Consider the following 20,765-nt stretch of genomic DNA (forward strand, 5'->3'; position numbering starts at 1 on the left):
AAGGGCACTGAGACTCAACCCTCACTGTACAAATAAGGAAAATGACCCCAGAGAAGGCCAATACAGTACATGTGGCAAATTAGTGGCAGATCAAAAAGGGACCACGTATCTCTTGACCCAGCCTAGGGGTCTCTCCAACAAACTATATTACCTTTCAATTCACATCTGCCACTGCTTTTTCTTTGGAAGATTTACTACTTAAATTCCTTGTGGAAGGCCCTCGACCTTTTGACCAGTTTAAGCAATTTCTCCAGATGAACAGCCTATAAGTGGGAATTGCCGATATTTCCATATAACGTCAATGACTAGAAGGAATTTAAGGAACATTCCTGAAAGTTCATGTTAACCTTTCAGTTGACAGGTAAGAGGGAGTGTTTTGGAGCCAGAAATTTAAACCTGAGTTTAAATTCCGGCTCTGCCATGCATGAGCTATATAATTTGGGGCAGTTTACTGGACCTCTCTGTGCCTCGCTTTTTTCATGTATAAAATGGAGATAATAACAACACTGACCTAATAAATTATTGCTAACAAATAAATTATTGCTAAGTGAGATGCTGGAACTTCCCTGGCGGTCCAGTGGTTAAGACTAGGTGCTTCCACTGCAGGGGACATGGGTTCGATCCCTGGTCCAGGAACTAAGATCCTGCATGCCACGTGGCACAGCCAAAAAAAAAAAAAAAGTGAGATAATAATAGTAATAAAGATGATGTTTATTAAGGGCTAGATACTATATTAAGTGTTTTATATGTCTTATCTCAATCTATAGTGTATCAATCTCTCATATATCTTTTTTTTTAACATCTTTATTGGGGTATAATTGCTTTACAATGGTGTGTTAGTTTCTGCTTTATAACAAAGTGAATCAGTCTCTCATATTATCTTTTATCTTATCTCAACACCTATGTGGAACAACATACTATTCTTATCCCCATTTCATAGATGAAAAAAAGCACAGCACAGAAAGGTTCAATAAGTTGCCCAAGGTCACACAGTCGGTAAGTGGAAAAGCCAGGACCAGCTCACTTCTAACCACTGCCCTCAATTTCCTGTGCAGCCCAGTGCCTGACACACGTGCTCCATCCATGTTTCCTACTATGAGTAGAGGCAACACCAGAAGCAACAGTTGAGATTGCATTTTGTCAAAGGCTTGGGTTATAGTAGGTGCTCAGTAAATGGTAGCTTGGGTTATAGTAGGTGCTCAGTAAATGGTAGCTTGAAGAGTCTGTGTCTGGGAATGTGTTTTCTACTGTTCCTACTCTTTCTTTAAAAGGCCCCTAGGAGCCTTTGTGAGGACATCCAATCAGCAGGCATGGGTCCCCACGGAGCTAGGTGTTCTGGCCACAGAAGAGCCAGTCCTCAGAGGGCCAGGAGTTCTGGGACCGGCTGACTTCCACTCAGCTGCCAAGTCAAGATGTGCCAGGACCTGGTTTCACCTCCTTGCAGGCCTGAAGCTAAGCCTTGTGCACACAAACCAGAGGAGTGCCAGGTTAAAATGCCCAAGGGCCGGCCGATGTAGGACCCACAGGACTGCAAAGGCCCTGGGGGGGAACTTCTGTTGCCCCAGGACTGGGCCCTGGATGCCAACTGGAGGACACACCCTGATGGCCCCTGCCCCTCCCTAGGCTGATCATGCAACAGGGTAGATATTCCTACTGTCTCCTTTCTCGAGGGGCAGCCTCTCATTCCTCAAAGACATGCATCTCTTGTTGGCCTTACCGCCTAGCTGAACAAGGGAAGGTACCAGCTAGTTAGGTCCAACTTCACAAGAACCCCAGTGGCGCCATTCCTTGGCAAACTGGGAATTCATTGAACCCCAGAGATAGAAGGGTGCTTGCGTGGAGATCTCCTATAAAGGTAGGTGTTATGGAAATAAGATTGAGACCCTGGCCTCTGGAGGCATCCTGCCCAGGTTTGAGTCTGGGCTCTGCCCTCTATCAGCTCTGTGACCTTGGGCATGTTTCTTAATTTCCCCGGGCCTCCATATTCTCATCTGTACTAATGGGAATAATAATGTTACCTACTTCATAGAGCTCTGTGAATGTTCCATGAGAGAACTCACGGAAAGCACGGTTGACCCTTGAACAGCTGCAGGTTTAAGCTGCAGGGGTCCACTTATAGGTGGATACTTTTCAATAGTAAATACTACAGTACTACACAGTCCACGGTTGGTTGAATCCGCAGATGTAGAGGAACTGTGTATGCAGAGGGCAGACTATACACTATACACAGATTAACACCCATGATTGTTCAAGGGTCAACTGTATTTAGAATGGTGTTTAGGACACAGCAATCGTTCAGGAAGTGTCAAATGCTTATTCTTATCCCTGCACCTACTGCAGGGATCCTCACTATGACTAATGTGCGGCTCGTATCCACTTAACCACTTCTAATGATGGGAAGCTCATTACTTTCCAAGCACTTCTGCTGTTACTGGACAGCTCTGATTATTGGATGGTCCTTCCTTCTCTATGAAGCAATTAAAATGTGCATGTAGGAAGCCTACTATACTAGAATGAAAGATACCCAAGATATATGCAATGAAAAAGATCAAGCTGCAGAGCAATATGTGTTTAAATAAATAGGATTTGCCCCGCTCAGCCCTGAGACAGCTCAGCGACTGATGACAGATATTGGCCCCTCCCTCTGTGTGATTGCCCCGCCCCTCCATGGTTTTAGGCAGCAGGGCAGGCTGGTAGGTAATGGAAGAGAGTTTAGGTGCAGAGGCTCTGCTGATTAAATCTCCTAGCTACCTGCTAATCCAGTCTCAGAGAGGGTCAGTCCCAGAGCTTGACCAAAGGAAACTCACTGGCCACAAGAGGTGGTTTAGGTCATTTATTAAATGAAGCTTGGGATCCAGAATTGATGGGAATTCTTGGATCTGTCATTTAAAAAATTCCCCAAACTCCCAAGACTTGGCCAAACATCTCTCATGCAAAACTTAATGCGTGCACATCAGGGCAATCGTAAGTCATCTTCCCTTTCAGGACGCTCTAAGGGTCCCACTGAGGGCCTCCTCCTATCCTGGGGCGATGGCCCCGCCCTGCCCCGCCCACTGCACCTGTTCCCTACCCAATCACGAGGGGGAATCAGATTTCCTCTCTGCACCCACAACACCTGGAGGCTTGGCATAGTATTATGTAACCACTTCATTAGCAAAGAGAGGATGCTCACCTTGTCTGCTAGCTTCCCTCTGCCAGAGAAGTTTCTGTGGGTCAATGGAAGTTTGCAGACCTGGGCCATGTGAGTATGCAAACCTCCATCATATTCATTATTTTATTCAGTTTTACAATAAACCCATAGAGGAGGTCTATTTGATCCCCATTTTACTTATGAGAACAGTGAGGCAAAGACAGGGAAGACTCACCTAAGTGCAGACGTAGGCTGACACCCAGCTCTCCCAGCTCCTCATTGCATGTTCTTTCTGGTCCCACTGGCCCCTTTGCAGCTTCATCCTTTCCTCCTGTCTTTGTTCCTAAACCAGTTCCTCTGCCCTCTTCAATCTACCATCTTTCGCTACCATGGGGAAGAGAAGTCTTCTTTTAGGAGAAGAAAAGTAAAAGGAAAGTGTGACAGAACGGAAAACTATTGGAAGCCCAGGGAGCTGCAGCAGCAAAAACGAACATGGGGCTTGTTCATCCTGTGAAAGCCCCAGATTACCCAGGCTGATTCTCAGGGTTTGATTGAGAGTAAAGCCAAGGTCCTCCTGATGGCTGTGAACGGTCGGTCACTCTGCTCAAGGCTTAACAGAGGCCAGCTAATGAGGCTCCATGATGCAACTGAAGAAGAGGACACAGATGGTCAGGTCTGCCCTGGGCCCACAGTGCCCACCCCGAGGCCACGCAAGAGCTTTAGAGCCCTTAAGCTGTACTTTGAAGAAGGGCAGGGTAGCTGCCAGATGAAGGAGGCAAAGTCATGGACCGCTATCGCCATGGCAGCCTCACTCAGCAACATCATTTATAATAGAGAGAGAGAGAGAAAAAGGGAACACCAGCCCCCAGGCAGTCCCCATGCTTACACCTGGCCCCCCGGGCTCAGGCCCTCAGCATCTAGGAAAGCGAGGTGAGGCTGGTGTGGGCATCCCCTCCCTGCTAGCTGGGACTCTACTCTGCAGTCTCCACCCTGGCATTGCTCTGGAGGGTGCCCACTGCCCAAGGTGGACCAGAGGCCATGTGGGGATGTGGCCTCAACCAGCACCAAGGGACCCTGGGTAAGGAGGAACCCCTGAGGGTGCTATCTTACACTGCGGCTGATGCGGACCCCAAATGCGACTTGTGTCTCCTCTGGAGCATTTCTCAAGTGGCTGAAAGCCCTGGGCCAGCCTGAGAACGGGCAAGGTAGCTGCCCAGCAGGCTAAACTTCCCCACTTAAAATATCAGCACGTTGGACAACCTACGAGTCTGAGGTGGGAGCTCGAAGCTCCCCCAGGTAAACTCCTCCTGGGCTGAGAAGGTGCAGGAGAGGATCCAATCCATCTTCCTTCTAAGTAGGGTTTCTCTTGGGGCCTTCATTTCTGCATCTGCAGAATGAGGGACAGAAGGAACTTTCCAGTCTCTCCAGTTCTGCTCTCCTATGATTCTGGAAATCCCACACCTTCACTTCTGCAAGGCTATGTCCATTCCCAGACGCAGTAGCTCCTGGTGGACACACACGAGATTTTATCACAGAGAGAGGCCACTGCTTACCAAGGGTTCTCAGCATCAAAAATAAGAAAATATTGTTTAACTGTGACAGCCCCAAATTCAGCTACATTCAGTTACATGGTTATTTAATATAATAATATAGGTAAGAGTTCTTACCTCTTTCCTTTAATTCAGCCAGAGCTTTGCCTGGAGCACCCCCATAGATTCCTCCAAAGTCTGAAAGCTCCCATTTTAGGTTCTGGTGCCAGGTTTCACGGTTTCCCAGAGTCCAGCATCTGAGGAATATCTTTTTTGTTTTTTGCTTTTTTGTAAAGGACCTTCATAAACTTCCCCCCACCTTTTATTTAAATTGAAGTATAATTTACAATGTTGTGTTAGTTTCAAGTGTATGACAAAGTGATTCAGATATATGATTTTTCAGATTCTTTTCCATTATAGGCAATTAAAAGATACTGAGTATAATTCCCTGTGCTGTACAGTAGGTCCTTGTTTTTTATCTATTTTATATACAATAGTGTGTATCTGTTAATTCCAAACTCCTAATTTATGAAGGTAAATTAGGATCTTCATAAACTTTAAAAAATACATGAGAAGAAGCATAGGTAAACATACACATCTGTTCAGCAAAATGCATCCAGTACCCTCAGCACAGGCCCTGCGCTGGGTGACAGGCTACAGTCTCATGGGGGATGCAGACAAGACACGCAAACAGAAAGCGACGTCAGGACGCGCCCCGTACCTTGATCTTTGGGCATTTGAGATCACATTTGAACACAGGAGACATAGGCTGAAAGTAGGAAACTCATATGCCCTGTTCACAGGGGTGGGGGCAGGTCACAGAGACCCTGCTGGCAGGCAGGAGAGTCTCCCCTCCCACTGACCCGCCTGTCCCCTCGCTCACTGCTCTGATCACGTGCAGCTCCCTGGGGACCCCATTGTCTGCACGGATGAGCTGGGGTTCATTTGGGAAACCCGTCCCTGGGAATGGAAAGGGAGATTTCAACCATGGCATTGGACTTTTGTGCTAATACAACTGTGTTTTGTTTGGGAGTTTTTTTTTTTTTCAAATAACCCCTAAGAAGGTCCCCAGGCCACGACAGACAGACGCATCGTTTCTTTTTATTCCATCAGTCAGGGGAAAAAAGTGAGAAAGAGGAAAGAAAGGGAAGAAAGGAGAAAGAAGCCCCCAAGAGCGCCTCCCGTGTCCTTCCCATCAGCCACGTATCTCCTTCCAGGGCTTTGTCCCCTGACTGCCTGTAAGGACGGTCACTCTGGCACTCAGAGCGACTTCCCTCTCCACACTGCAGGTCTCTCTCCAGCAGCTCCTTCCGGCCGCACCCAGCCAGATGGGCTCCTCTGGAGGAGTGGGTGGCACTCCCGGCAACAGGGGCGTCCAAGCCAGACACAAGCAGCCCGGGCTCCTGCTGGAAAAAACCGCCAGTCGCCAGTCCCTGGAGAAGGCCGAAAGCAGGCCGCTGGCGTCACTGGCCTTTTATATGGCTGCAAAGAGGGTTCATTCGGAGTGTAGGCCGGTTTATAGCAGGAGCAAGGAAATGGTTTGTTTGGGGATTTTTCCTATTAGGGATCCATCAGGGATCCTGTGCATTCAAAATCATCTCGTATTTTCTGTTTTAAAAAATCCTAAACTTTCCATTTATCCGATAATAAAATTAAAGGCATGAAACTTAATACAAGATGTCTATTTTGAATCTGAAGCTATGGTATCAAATGGGACTTAGGCCTAGTTTGGAAAGAAAGAAAATTCAGTTAGAAAGAGTGCAGAGAGTTAGAAGGAAGAGAGCAACAGGCTTCTCTGGAACGGGTCCCCCACTTCCCCCCTCCACTTCCATCCATCCTATCCTCGTCCTTTCCTTTGCTCCTCTGCCCCTTCCTTGAATCTGTGGTCCCCTCCCTCAGCTCTCATGAGTCCCACTGCCTCCACAGAGCATTCTGGGGTTCTGTCCCTGCCCCTCTGGTGGCTGCCTCAGCATCACTGCAGCCCTGGTCCACATCTGCCGATGCCATGTTATCCCTTCTCTTCTCACAGAGCAGACTTGCCTGCGTGGCTTACCCAACAAAGACCAGGACCGCTTGCTCCTTGAAGGCAGGGGTGGGATTTGAGATGCCCATAAAATCCCCCTGCCACCACTGGCCTGCCGCATAATAGGTATCCAACATGTCTGAGCAGAACTGCAGGTGACAGAAGGTGACGCTGAGACTCCAGCAGGCTTAGCCCAGCTGCTTGGCACCCCTGCCTTCACCAGGATACCAGCCGTGCTGACTGGAAGTTTCTTCTGCCAATCTGTTCAGTCAACATGTATTCATGACGCCAATCTCCCAATGAAAAAGAGCTCATTTGGGCTTAAATTTAACATGGGGGCGTGGGGAGTGGGGAACATGGGATGTGAGTTCACAGACTTTGAATTTGCATTTTAACTGGGCCATGTCACATTAGCTCTTGATATTATTTGCTCATCTGTAAAATGGGCATAATCATGGTAATACCATCCACCCTGCCTTCTTCTCCGAGTGTTTGTAAGAGAATATCTGTGAAGAGCGCTTTGTAAAGAGCATTTATCATATAAACGACTGCAAAGCAAGCTTTCCTGTGCTGGGAAATGTTATTCCTTAAGCCATTGCTCTCACTACTTAGAAATGGGTTTGAGAATTAACAGAATTAAAGACTGTTTTTTTTAAGAAAAATAATCTATGTATAAATTATGGTCGCCCTGCTGCCAGAAGTGGGGTGGGAGGACATTAGGGAAGGGACCTGGGTAGGTCTGAATGTGAAATGGTGACCGGTTTTCCTGGAGCCAAGAGGACGTGCGAGGTACGTTTGGACATGAAGTCTGGGGATGTAGAGGCCCACATGCATGTTAGTGGCTCCTTAACCCTTGAGGATCTTTGAGCCATGAAGCAGGGTGCTGTGAGCTCCAAGTGTGGTCAGCGCGGCAGGGCGCATTGGACGGGGAAGGGAGATGCTGGAGAGAGGCAGACTCAGATCCACACTGCAGGAAGGGGACTCTGCAGGTCACTGCCTGGGCGGAGGGAGGGGGAGAGGGCAGCCCGCAGGACACCAAGGCTGGGTCGTCTGTCATCCAGGGCACCCCCATCCGTGCAAGGCATTGTAGCTGTCTGTGGTTTGTCCGTCTCTCACACTGGCCCATACATTCCTTGAAACAGGTGTCATAGCAATATTAGGTGCCCAGCATCTGGCCCATGGAAGGTGCTAATACGTATGTGTGTGGAATGAACGAGAGTGACTCACTTTTATGCTCTTAGTGAAGCTAGGACTCGTGCTTTGTGAGGGAGCTACATTTTCAGTAACATGGCCCCCTGGACCTTCCACCTCCCCAGGGTGGATAAGGCTCTGGGAAACTTCCAGGTGCCTCTCTTCAGACTTTGCCTTGGCCCTTCCCATCTGATGTAGGTCCCCTGGGACCACGACACCAGCCTGGACCGAAAGCCTGCCAATCACTGAGAGCCATCATGGCCAGATTTGTAGAGTATCTGCTCTGTGCTAGGCCTTGGGGGAATGACATACATCATCTCATTTAATTCCACTTCATCTTTATCACAATCCTTTAAAAGGGTTATAATCCCACTTATTAAATGTAGGAGCTGGGGCTCAAAAAGTTCAGTGACTTGCCCAAAACCATACAACGAGATCCAATGGACCCAAAGTACTATGCTGTGAACTCCTTAAGGTGGGATCGCATTCTGTTCGCTATTGTATCCTCCACAACCTGCCCACACTGCAATTTTGAGTATTTGTTGAATGAACGACTGGGACAAGATTCTTCTGATTCCAAAGCTCAAATGCACTCTGAACCTCCATTGCCTCCAGAAATAACATGAAACAGATGGGCTTGGTGTGAAGTTAAAATGTTTGGTAAACATAGGGGTATGGAAGCCACCTGCCTTCCAGAATTCCCCAAATCCCAGACTGCAGACAATGCTTGCAGATCTCCTTTTGAAGAGGTTTGGGCTTCAGAGCTCAGCTCACTTCCCATTGGGGCTTATTTGTGGGTCCGATCTGATTCTCAAAACTGGCACTGTCAGCTGCCACCAGGCAAACAGGCAAATCTTCCAGGAGAAGCTAAACAAACTCCCTTTATTTCCACCGCATCTGAAACCTGCTAGCTAGTCCTGGCCACTACCCCATCCTGACCACACCTCCCAGCTCCCCCAGGGCCCTTTGTCAGGGAACTCGGAGGAACTGAAAGGTTAACCAAAAGGGGGCCGTCTTTGTTGCCCGAACAAACTAGTGGTGGGGTTGTCTTCTCAGCCTTCCTGGCTGAAGTTTCAGCTGCTGCGGCCACACAGAGCAAGCCTTGTTCTTTCGTGAAAGTTCTAGTCCCAGTTTTGTTCCAGGGTTGTGGAGACTTCGGCAGGGTCTTTGTGGCCAAAGAATCTTCCTGGACAATAAGGCCACCTCCTTCAAAGAGCCTGCTCCACCCTGGAGGGAGAGCCGAGGCTTACAAACTGCCTGGCGGCCCAGCACTTGTAGATGTGGAAAGTTCCATGCGGCCTGGGAGAAAAGGAGAGCTTGGGCCTCCACAGTGCCAGTCCCCTCGTAGGCCAAGTCACAACCCAGAGAGAAGGGTACCTCCAGGCCTCATCAGGTGGGGTCAACATCAGCCACATCCACTTGGGGACAAGACGGGAGACCTAGACTCAGCTGAATTGTCTCTCTCAGAAGCTGGCTTTTCCTGCCTGGTATAGCTGGTGTCCCCTCTTGATCTAGAGTGCCAAGACTCTTCATAACCAAACACAGAAAATTCAGTCGGGGAAGGTAAGCGTGGAAAAAGGGTGAAATTTTATTGAGTATTTACCAAATGCCAGGTGCTGTGGGAAGCACTTTTTTGTTTTTAAATAGACATACCATAGCCGTTTATTGAAAGGCATAATATAGAAACGATGTCAAATGATCACAAACTGATAGACAGGTTTAATGCACTGTCTATCAAGATACAATAACAATGAATATTTATTAAGCATCTACTATGTCCCAGGTATTCTGTTAAGCCATTTATCTATATTGTTTCATTCCATGTTCATAATCATCTTTTAAGGAATGTAGGAATATTATCATTCTCATTTTGCAGATGAGAATTTGAGGTTCAGAGAGGTTAAGCAACCTGCCAAAGTTCCCACAGCCTTTAAGTGGTGAGCTAGGATTTAAATGCAGGATTTGAATCCATGTCTGTGCAATGGAGAAGCCTATATTCTTTGTTTCCTTATTGAGGTATAATCGACATACAATATTCTGCACATATTTGAACTGTACAAGCGGTAAGTCTCTGCGTATGTGAAACCGTCACCAAAATCAAGCTAGTGAACATACTCATGGGCCCAAAAGTTCCCTTGCGCCTTTTATAATACCTTCATCCTGTCCCCAGCCACCCACAGATCTTCTATCACATTAGTCTGCAATTCCTAGAATGTATGATTCCTAGCATCATACAATATGTCCTCTTTTAACTTTTTTTTAATCTGGCTTTTTCACTTAGCATCATCATTCTGAGATTCACCCATGTTGTATGCATGTCCATTCTTTTAAATTGCAGAGTTGTAGTCTGTTGTGTGGATATACCAGAGTGTGCTTATCCATTTCTCTGTTGGTAGACATTTGAGTGATATCCAGTTTCTGGCTGTTAGAAATAAAGCCGCTAAGAACATCTGTGTACAAATCTTTGTTTAGACACAGGCTTTCATTTCTCTTGGGTAGACACCTAGGAATGGGATGGCTAAATCATATGGTGGGCTATATATTTAACTTTTTAAGAAACTGCCAACTGTTTTCCAAAGTGGTTTTATCTTTTTACATTTCCACCAACAGTGTAAGAAGGTTCCAATTGCTCTAGATACTTGTCAACACTTGGCATGGTCAGTTTTCAACTTTAGCCATTCTAATAGGTGTATATTTGTACCTCATCTTTTCACGTACTTATTTGCCATTCTACGTCTTCTTTGGTGAAATATCTATTTAAATATGTTGCCCTTTTTTTTTTTTGGCGATACGCGGGCCTATCACTGTTGTGGCCTCTCCCATTGCGGAGCACAGGCTCCGGACACGCAGGCTCAGCGGCCATGGCTCACGGGCCCAGCTGCTCCACGGCATATGGGATCCTCCCGGACCGGGGCATGAACCCGTGTCCCCTGCATCGGCAGGCGGACTCTCAACCACTGCGCCACCAGGGAAACTCCTGTTGCCCATATTTTTAATTGGGTTATTTGAGTCTTATGATTGACCTTTGAGAGTTCTTCATATTTTCTGAGTACAAGTCTTTTTTCAGATCCATAAATATTTTCTCCAGTCTGTGGCTTGTTTTTCATTCCCTTAACAGTGTCTTTTATAGAACAGAAGTTTTTAATTTTGATGATGTCCTATTTATCAATTTCTTTTTTTAATGGATGGTGCTTTAGTTGTGTTTGCCTAACTTGAGCTTGCAACGCTTCTCTCCTATGTTTTCTTCTAGAAGTTTTATAGTTACAGTTTCTACATTTAGGTCTATAATCCATTTCATGATAATTTGTGTTTATCACGAGTTGAAGATTTTTTTGCATATCCAATTGTTTCAGCACCATTTGTTGAAAAAAATCCTTTCTTTATTGAATAATATTTGAAATTTTGTCAAAAATCAGGTGTTCATATGTGCATGGGTTTATTTTTGTACTCTCTATTCTGTTCCACTGATCTATTTGTCTGTCTTTATGCCACTATCACAGTGTCCTAATTAATCTACCTTTACAGTAAGTTTTGAAATCAAGTATTGTTAATCTTGTTCTGGTTTATTTTATTTTGCAAAGCTGTTTTGGTTTTCTAAGTCCTTTGAATTACTGCCATGTGGATTTTAGAATCAGTTTGTCAATTTCTACTAAAAAAAATGTGCTGGGATATTGATGAAACTACCCTTAATTACACACTGATCACAGTTTTTAAACTTTTTATTTATTTATTTATTTTTGGCCGCTTTGGATCTTTGTTGCTGTGCACGAGCTTTCTCGCCTTTCTCTCTAGGCAAGTGGGGGCTACTCTTCGTTGTGGTGCATGGGCTTCTCATTGCAGTGGCTTCTCTTGTGGAGCACGGGCTCTAGGCATGTGGGCTTCAGTAGTTGTGGTGTGCAGGCTCAGTAGTTGTGGCTTGCGGGCTCTAGAGTGCAGGCTCGGTAGTTGTGGTGCATGGGGTCAGTTGCTCTGCGGCATGTGGGATGTTCCCGGACCAGGGATTGAACCCATCTCCCCTGCATTGGCTGGCGGATTATTAACCACTGCACCACCAGGGACGTCCCACTAGTCACATTTAAATTTTACCAAAAATCATTGAGTTGTGGCATTATTCTTAGTATTTTATAGATGAAGAAACCAAGACTCATATAGGTTATAGAATCTCATTAGTGACACAGTAAAAATTTGAACCCAAGTCTGCTGTAATTCTTGCTACCACTCTACCACAGTGCTTGAAGGAGCTAGCTGGGTCATATGGTGTCCCAGCTCTCAGCTGGCACTCCCCATTGGAACAGTTTTGGATTGTATTTAACACGTGAAGCCATCATTTGCTGTTTACTTGATTGCAAAATAGGCCTTCAAAAACATATTCTTCATGCTCTCTCTGGTCCTCTCTTCATCCTCATTTCTTCCGTGAATGGGGAAAAATGCACACTCTCATCTATGGGTATAATATGTTCCCTCTAAGTCTCACTAACTGTTATTATAATGTGAACTTACCAGACTTGTTTATAAATGTTCAAATATTCATCTCCTTGAAAAGCATGTCACTCTCCTGTTGAAAAACAATTGATGACTCCCCAGTCTTACTGAAATTAAGTTGACTCCTAGAGCATATTGCGAGTAGAAAGAGACCTCAGAGATCATGTATACCAAACAGCGGTGGAGCAATATTCAACTCTGTTATTTCATATGTGAGAGCTGATTACCAAGGAGAGGAAGGGACATCTTGTAACACCACCTCTAACAGATTTTCTGGGTTTGATTTTGTTTGGTTTTGAGCTCTATCTCAGGATTTTTATTTCAGTCTGGTCTAATGTTTTTGCCTCTAAAAATGTAAACGACTCACTGTGACATTCAAGGCTCTCCTCAATTGCATTCCAGCTCATCCCCTGTCCTTTTACCATACTCCACTCAAATGGTGCCCACACCAGCAGAGCCCTTCCTGATCTCTGTGCTTTGTTTCTGCTGTCTTCAGCTAGTGATGAACTCTTTTTTTCTATCTGCATCTATTTTTTTCTATCTGCATCTATTTCTTCTGAAATACCTTCACTCCCCGTCATTTGAGGCTGATCTCAAATGCCACCTCTTCCATGAAACCTTCTCTGATTCCCCCAGCTGCATGCATAGGTTCTCCACCCCCCCCCCAAGTTTTCATTCACCTGGGTCTGAGATGAAAAATACCCTGTGTGGGATTTACAGCAGATAGGTAACTACAGAAGAGAAGATCAGTGAATTTGATGACATAGCAACAGAAACACAAAACGAAAGCCAAAGAGATAAAAAGAGAACAGGAAAAAAAATGAACAGACCATCAGTAAGCTGTGGGACAGCTGCAAGTGACCTAATGCATGTGTAATGGGGATCACAGAAGAGGAGCACAATATTGAAGAAATAATCGCTGAAGTTTTTCTAAACTTAATTAAAACAAACAAACAAACGGTATACTCACAGATACAAGAAGGTGGACAACCCCTCAAACGCAAGAAACAGGAAGGAAAGTACAAGGCATATCCCAATCAAACTGTTTAAAACCAGTGGTAAAAAGAAAATTTAAAAAGCAATTAGAGAAAAAAGACACAGCATGTACAAAGGAACAAAAAGTAGAATCATAACAGATTTCACACTGAAAACACCACCGCTCAGAAGACAGTGGAGAAGCATCTTTAAAGTTCTGAAAAGGAAAACCAACTTAGGAATTCACTGCCCAGCAGAAAAACAACTTTGAATATGAAGGTGAAATAAAGACTTCTTCAGACATATAAAAGCTGGAAGACTTACTGCACTTAGTATGTGAATCTCTAGGTCCATTCATGTTGCTGCAAATGGCATTATTTCATTCTTTTTTTGGCTGTGCCAGGAGGCTTGCGAGATCTTAGTTCCCCAACCAGGGATCAAATCTGGGCCCTCAGCAGTGAAAGCACTGAGTCCCAACCACTGGACGACCAGGGAATTCCCATATTTTATCCATTTTTTATGGCTGAGTAATATTCCATTATATATATATATATATATATGTCTCACATCTTCTTTATCCATTCATCTGTCAAAGGACACTCAGGTTGCTTCCATGTCTTGGCTATTATAAACAGCACTACTATGAACATCGGGTGCATGTATCTTTTCAAATTAGAGTTTTTGTCTTCTTTGGATATATGCCCAGGAGTGGGATTCCTGGATCACATGGTGACTCTATTTTTAGTTTTTTAAATGAACCTCCATATCATACGATATCAATTATATGCGGAATCTAAAAAAAATGTTACAAATGAACTTATTTACAAAATGGAAACAGCCCTGAGCCCCGGGGGGTGAGCTTGTGCAGCGGGAGGCCGGAACCTGTGGGATATCTGCGTGGGCTTGAGCCGTGGCTGAAAGTGGCCAGCCCCCTCAGGCCCGGGCCCTCCTGCAACAGTGCCTGCACGCCCAGCTGCAAGTATGCCCTGCCGAGGGGGACACTGCGGCCCAGTGGGTGGAGGTCCAGAGAGGATTAGTGATCTACGTGTGATTTTTCAAGGGAGCTGATAAAGAGCTTCTTCCCAAAATGGTTAATATACTGTTAAATGTGAAATTAAGTGAAACAGAAAATGGCAAGCACGTCTTTATATTGGATCTATCAGGCAACATTCTTACCATCCCTCAAGCCACCCTTGCGGGGAGAGTAAAAGGAAGAAGCGTGCAGTATCACTCTAACTCTGGAAAAGAAGAGGGGTTAGAACTTTATTCCCAATTTGTGACTCTGTAGAAAAGAATTAGCTGCTAACAGCAAGTGTGCTGAAGCTGGGGGTTGTAGTGGAACATGGCACTTATGGCAACAGGCAGGTGTTAAAGCTTGACAGCAATGGTCCATACACACACCTAATTGAGTTTTGAAAAATTAAAAGTTTCTATAGTTGTAATTAGATTCTCTTCCCCTTCTTCTTGAGTACACTAATCTGCAGCATTTTTAGACAAGAAAATCCTGGGTCCCATCCATAACTCTGCAGCCTGCTAATTGGATGACCTTGCCACGTCACCTAAACACTGGATCTCAGTCACCTTCCATCCTGCTTTCCCCTAAACTCACACTCAAAAATTTGAAAAATGCCTTCTATTCACTTTATGGTCATTGATAAGAACATGGAAATGTTCCTAGAGAGCTGTATTTAAGCATTTTACAATTAAGCATTCTATGTAACCAAGAAAAATATATTTCTTATACCCTCAAATGTATGTAGTATGTAATAAAAATCACTATTTGGGTTAAAACTAGGTAAAACCCAGCACAAACCGATAATAACTTTGTCAATTTTGTTTTAGCATTTCAGATTTCCATATTTTGAATGAAAGAATATGCAATTTACTATTCCTTCTAATCATATCTATGAAAATGTAATACAGAAATGTTATTGTGCATTTTAATATTACTTTCCAAGGACATCCAAGTGCTTTAAATTATTTTAAGAATCTTTAGTTGATATAGGAACAAGGTATGGGGGACTAAAAGTTGGTTTTTTTTTTTTTTTTTTTTTTTGCTGTACGTGGGCCTCTCACTGCTGTGGCCTCTCCCACTGCGGAGCACAGGCTCCGGACGCGCAGGCTCAGCGGCCATGGCTCACGGGTCCAGCCGCTGTGCGGCATGTGGGATCTTCCCGGACCAGGGCACGAACCCGCGTCCCCTGAATCGGCAGGCGGACTCTCAACCACCGCGCCACCAGGGAAGCCCTAAAAGTTGTTTTTATTTAATATACTAATGGCTTAATATTCTGTTTCTCAGTTTTTTACCAAAATAATGTGTGTTGCATTTTGTCTTTGGTTTTTAAAAGTTACTGTTTCATTGAATTAGTGTTCATAAATCTTTTAGGAAGTTCCTTTCTTGTCGGTTTAGATTGCTATAAAAGGAATAAAAAAGGATGCTTTCTACAGGAAAAACAAACAAACAAACAAACAAAACAAAATGGAAACAGACTCACAGACATAGAAAACAAATTTATGGTTACCAAAGGGGCGGGGCATGGGGAGGGATAAATTAGGAGTTTGGGATTAACAGATACACATGACTGTATATAAAATAGATTGAAAAACAAGGACCTACTGGATAGCACAGGGAACTATATATTCAATATCTTGTAACAACCTATAATGGAAAAGAATCTAAAAAGGAATATATATATATATATATATATATGAATCACTTTGCTGTACACCTGAAACTAACACAACACTGTAAATCAACTATACTTCAATAAACTAAATAAATAAAAAGCTGAAAGAGTTCAGCAGCAGCAGGCTTATACTATAAGAAATAGCAACAGAAATTCATTAAAAATGATACCAGATGGAAATCTGGATCTATGGAAAGGACTGGAGAGTCCCAGGAATGGTAACTACATGAGTAAGTGTATATGAGCTTTCTTATTACAAGTCCCTTTCAAAGATCATTTTTAAAAACATAATTGCCTGTTTAAAGCAAAAATAATAGCAATGTATTGGGGACTTTATAACATAGGTCGAAGTAAAATGTATGACATCAATACACTGTATAAAGTTTCTTAGCCATTATCACAATTAAGAGCTTATTACGCCAAAGGTGAAATATGACAGTTCACTTTTTGAAGTACATCCTTCCGTGCAGCTGAAATGCCACCTCCTCCAAAAAAGGCCACCTAGGTTGATGGGCTTTCTTTGGTCTGTCTTCCCACAGCACTCCATGCCCCTTTTAGGAGTGCTCGTTCTCTAAAGTTATTGTCTGTGATCCAGCATTATTACTCTCCTCCTCATGTTCAATCCCTACCAAACTGTTTGTAGAAAAGCTTGAGCCTCCTAGATCTCTCGAGTTCGAAAGAACAAATTTAATCAGAGAAGTGAGGAAACGCAAAAGCAAAGGAAAACAGTCAAGCAAGACAAATAATAATAATTTAGCCATAAAACAAAGTCAAGGACCTTTAGTTCCTCCTCAAGGGCTATAGGTAATATCCTGAGCCATATCCTTGAGTTGTTTTGCAGATACTAAAACCCCCAGAAGGGCTTTCCTGGTGGCACAGTTGTTGAGAGTCCACCTGCTGAGTCAGGGGACGCGGTTTCGTGCCCTGGTCCAGGAGGATCCCACGTGCGGCGGAGCGGCTGGGCCCATGAGCCATGGCCGCTGAGCCTGCGCATCCGGAGCCTGTGCTCCGCAATGGGAGAGGCCACAGCAGTGAGAGTCCCGCGTATCGCAAAAACAAAAACAAAAGCAAAACAAAACAAAACAAAAAAACCCCAGCAGAGCAAGAGGGAGGGGATACGGGGATATATGTATACGTATAGCTGATTCACTTTGTTAAACAGCAGAAACTAACACAACATTGTAAAGCAATTATACTCCAAAAAAGATGTTAATAAAAACAAAATAAAATAAAACCCCCAGCAGGTGGAAGAAGTTAACTATGCTGACCACAGGCATGTGGACCTCAGAACCAGGTTGACGATGTTAACTCCAGAAATACCATGCTGTTACCTCACCACCAACCAATGAGAAGAATGTCCACGAGCTGATCATGCACCTGCAACCCTCACCCTTAATGTTGCCTTTAAAAACCCTCTCTGAAAGCTATCGGGGAGTTCAGGTCTTCTGAGCATGAGCTGCCCGTTCTTGCTTGGGACCCTGCAATAAATGCTGTACTTTCCTTCACCACCACCCGGTGTAAGTAGACTGGCTTTGCTGCACATCGGGCGGGCAGACTCAAGTTTGGTTCTTCACCTGTGAGCGAAGAAGTTGAACTCCCAGCTCTGGCACGCTTTCTGTAAGCCATTTCCTCTCCCTGCCACCCTATCCCACCACTACCACTCCACACGCACATACAGAAAAAGGCTTTAGGAATGCAAAAAAGAGTGGGATATCTAGCACTCAGCAGAGTGTAGTAAGAGGGAATTTTCCAGCCTCCATCGCCTGGGACAGTTTTCAGATAGGAGAACGGACCAGATTCAGGACAGGAACGAATCAGGTGTATTCCAGTGGTGTGGAAAGAATCCTGAACTGACCTGTCTTCTGATATTTCTGGATGGCGGCATGGAAGGTACAGTGAGGGATGATGGGCAGGGCAGCGCCTCCTTCTTAGAACATACTCCCAAGTCTGTGCATGGACATGGGCTTATAGTCCTCCTATGCACAGCCCATATGGCCCCATAATGGAGCCCGGGACCACACACTGGTACTGGAAGGGCCCCACGAGACTCAGACCAACTCTGTCCTTTGGCAAGGCCAACCTGATACCAGAGCACTGAGGGGCTTGCCCAAGCAAGGGTGGAGGTGAGATCAGCGTGAGCGCTGCACTGTAACCAAGCCTTGCTGGACAAACACACAGTACCTTGGCTTCAAATGCCAAGGGAAAGTTTCAAATGCAAAAGGTTTAAAACAGGGGAAAGTAATTTACGTTAGAAGTCCGAATAGGAGAGTGGTCACTGTTGCAGGAGGTGATCCTGGGAGGGAGCACAGGTGGGCTGTGGGATGCCGGAAACGTTCAGGTTCTTGACCTGAGGGATACAAGGGTGTGGCAGTTTCCATCAAGCAGGACAGGTGACACATGTACGTTATATTTCAATAAGAAAGTATTTTTAACAAATGAATGAAAAGAGAGAGGAAAGGAAGCATGTGGCCCCGGACACTGTGCTGGGCAGCCCCCAGTAGGTGAAGAGGGCAGTGTGTCCGGCACCCCAGCTGTGCCCCTGGGAGGGGCTGAGGGCCGGTCGCCTGCGCGTGTTGTCAGAGCTAACAGCCGGGCCTCCGAGTGCACTGTCTCCTCTGTGTACACAGGGTGTTAGGCCAGGCTCCACCGAGCTGCACTTCATGGTGACAAAGACAACAATGCCACCATCTCGTAACTGTCAACAGCATCGCTGTGCTCAGGGCTTTGTTCCAATATTTGCGGAGCCAGAAGGGCCGGGTCGCCTTTACGATATTGACTTAGATTCATCACTTACCAGAGAAAGCAGAGCGCCCAGGCCTGCTGGCTCGCTGCTGAGGCCTTTGGGACGTGCGTGACCTTGGGCAGAATGTGCGGGGTCTTAGAAAACCGACCCGCTTGGCTGTTGTCACTCTTATCTTCCCTGTGGACCTGGGGGTCAGGAGTCACAAATTTCCAGACTGCCGATCAAGATTCTCTCAAGTCCTCTATAATCCACCCGGCCAGATTTGCAGAGGGAGCTGGGGAAGCTGAAGCAGAAAGTTTACATCTTGAACAGAAGATTTCGGGAAATGGCATTAGAAAGCTTTTCATGAGGAAGTTTTCTTATTTTATAGGAAAAGGAACTTTTTTTTTTTTTCTTAACTGGATTAAACTCTATAAATGCCAAATATCTTAGCCTCCAGCTCGGGGTTTTATTGCTCCCAATCATTTCTGAGTGAGACGCTTCACCACTGACAAATACAAGAGACCACTTTCCAGAAACTCGTGTTGCCAGGGGAAGCTCCCCGCTCCCCTTTGTGAGTCCGGGCCTCAGCGTCCCGCCCTGACCTGTGACCTCCGGGCTCCCGGCCTCGCTGTCAGCGGGAGAAAGCGAGGGGCCAGCCTGCGTCAGCTGGACAAACGAGGGCCTGGCAACACGGCCTTGGGCTCTGCTCTCCACGAGGAGCTGACCCCTCGCAGCAGGTGCCCTGTCCCCAGGGCAGCCTTGCTGTCCGGTCAGGTGGCAAGAAGCTCAGGCATCTCTGCTGTCTGAGAGGGTTTCTCTTCTTCCCGTTTTATGAGAAGAGCTCTGCCGAGACTCCGTGCCCTGCCCTCTGTCTGTCTCCAGGGCCCACACATTCAGCGAGCCCCCCGGTAGCCATTCATTTAGCCAGTTTCCTGGGCCACAGCGTCCCCTGGGGACCCCACTTTGGTGGGCAGCAGCGGAACAAGACGCCCTGCTGTTTCCCTTCCCTTTTAATTACACGGGGACAAGCTTCCTTGGGCTGACTTTGGGAGGCAAGCCCCGGGCCAGCCTGGCTGCCCTCCACGAAACAATGCACACATGTTCCAGAGAATTCCCTTCTCGCCTAATCCGGGCTAGGAAGAAAAGGGCTTTTCTTCTTGTTGTCAAAGGGGGTCTTCGATGCTAAGATTCCATTTTGTGTCTCAAGTCATGTCACGGGACTTCTGCCTCGGCCTTACTGCCTGCTCTTTAGAAATGAAAGACACAGTCCGTGCTTCACCTCAGGACAAGTCCCCCTCCCCTTCCCTGAAAATACAGGGGCTGGGGGCCAAGAGAAGCGGGAAAATCTTCCAGCTCCCACTGTTCCTTTCTTACCCAGGCAACCTCAGCTTTTTGGACTATTTGCCCAAAGGATGAGTGGGGAGGGCTGGGCCTCACCTGCTGATCTCAAGGGTCATGAATATTCTTATAATCCCCTGGAAAGAAGGGCCCTTTCATTAGAGAAGCAGATTCCTCTGCCTCTCCGCTCCACAGCCTCTGGGGCCCAGCTGGCTTCTCCAGATTTTCCTAAGGCCTGGCTATGCTGCTTTCCATCGCGAATCCACGCCCCTATTTTATAGATGAAATAAAGGAAATAACAGCAAAGAAGTTACAGACACGCAACCTGTGCTTAGAAGGGAGCTGGGTTCAGTACCCAGAGGAGAACAAACTTCCTGCATCACTGGTAGTTGCAGGCACTTATATGTTTACACTTTACCTTGTTTGGCAAAAGGATTGGAGGTAGCTTTTGGAAATACCCATGAAAATTCAGAGGAAGAAATCAAAGATAAGTGCAGGGGGAGTGGCAGAATGAAATCAAGGCAGAGTAAAATAGGTTTAGACGTGTAAATGTAAGTTTCCATTTGTGAGCCAGGCTCAGGCTAAGCTGAGAATGTAGCTTCCGGCTTCCTAGAAGCCAAAGAAAAGGGAGAAAAGTGGTGGATAGAAGGTCAGAGCATACCAGTCTCTCAAGGGAAGCACAGTT

General features: G+C 45.7%; 1 pseudogene; it reads left to right on the forward strand.

The window, feature by feature from the left end:
• Positions 1 to 14,746, forward strand: part of LOC115857442 (D-aminoacyl-tRNA deacylase 2 pseudogene) — a 29,195-nt pseudogene extending 14,449 nt beyond the window's left edge.
• The last annotated feature ends 6,019 nt before the right edge of the window (positions 14,747 to 20,765 follow it).

Source organism: Globicephala melas, chromosome 4 (assembly GCF_963455315.2).
Source record: "Globicephala melas chromosome 4, mGloMel1.2, whole genome shotgun sequence".
In the NCBI taxonomy this organism is placed as follows: Eukaryota; Metazoa; Chordata; class Mammalia; order Artiodactyla; family Delphinidae; genus Globicephala; species Globicephala melas.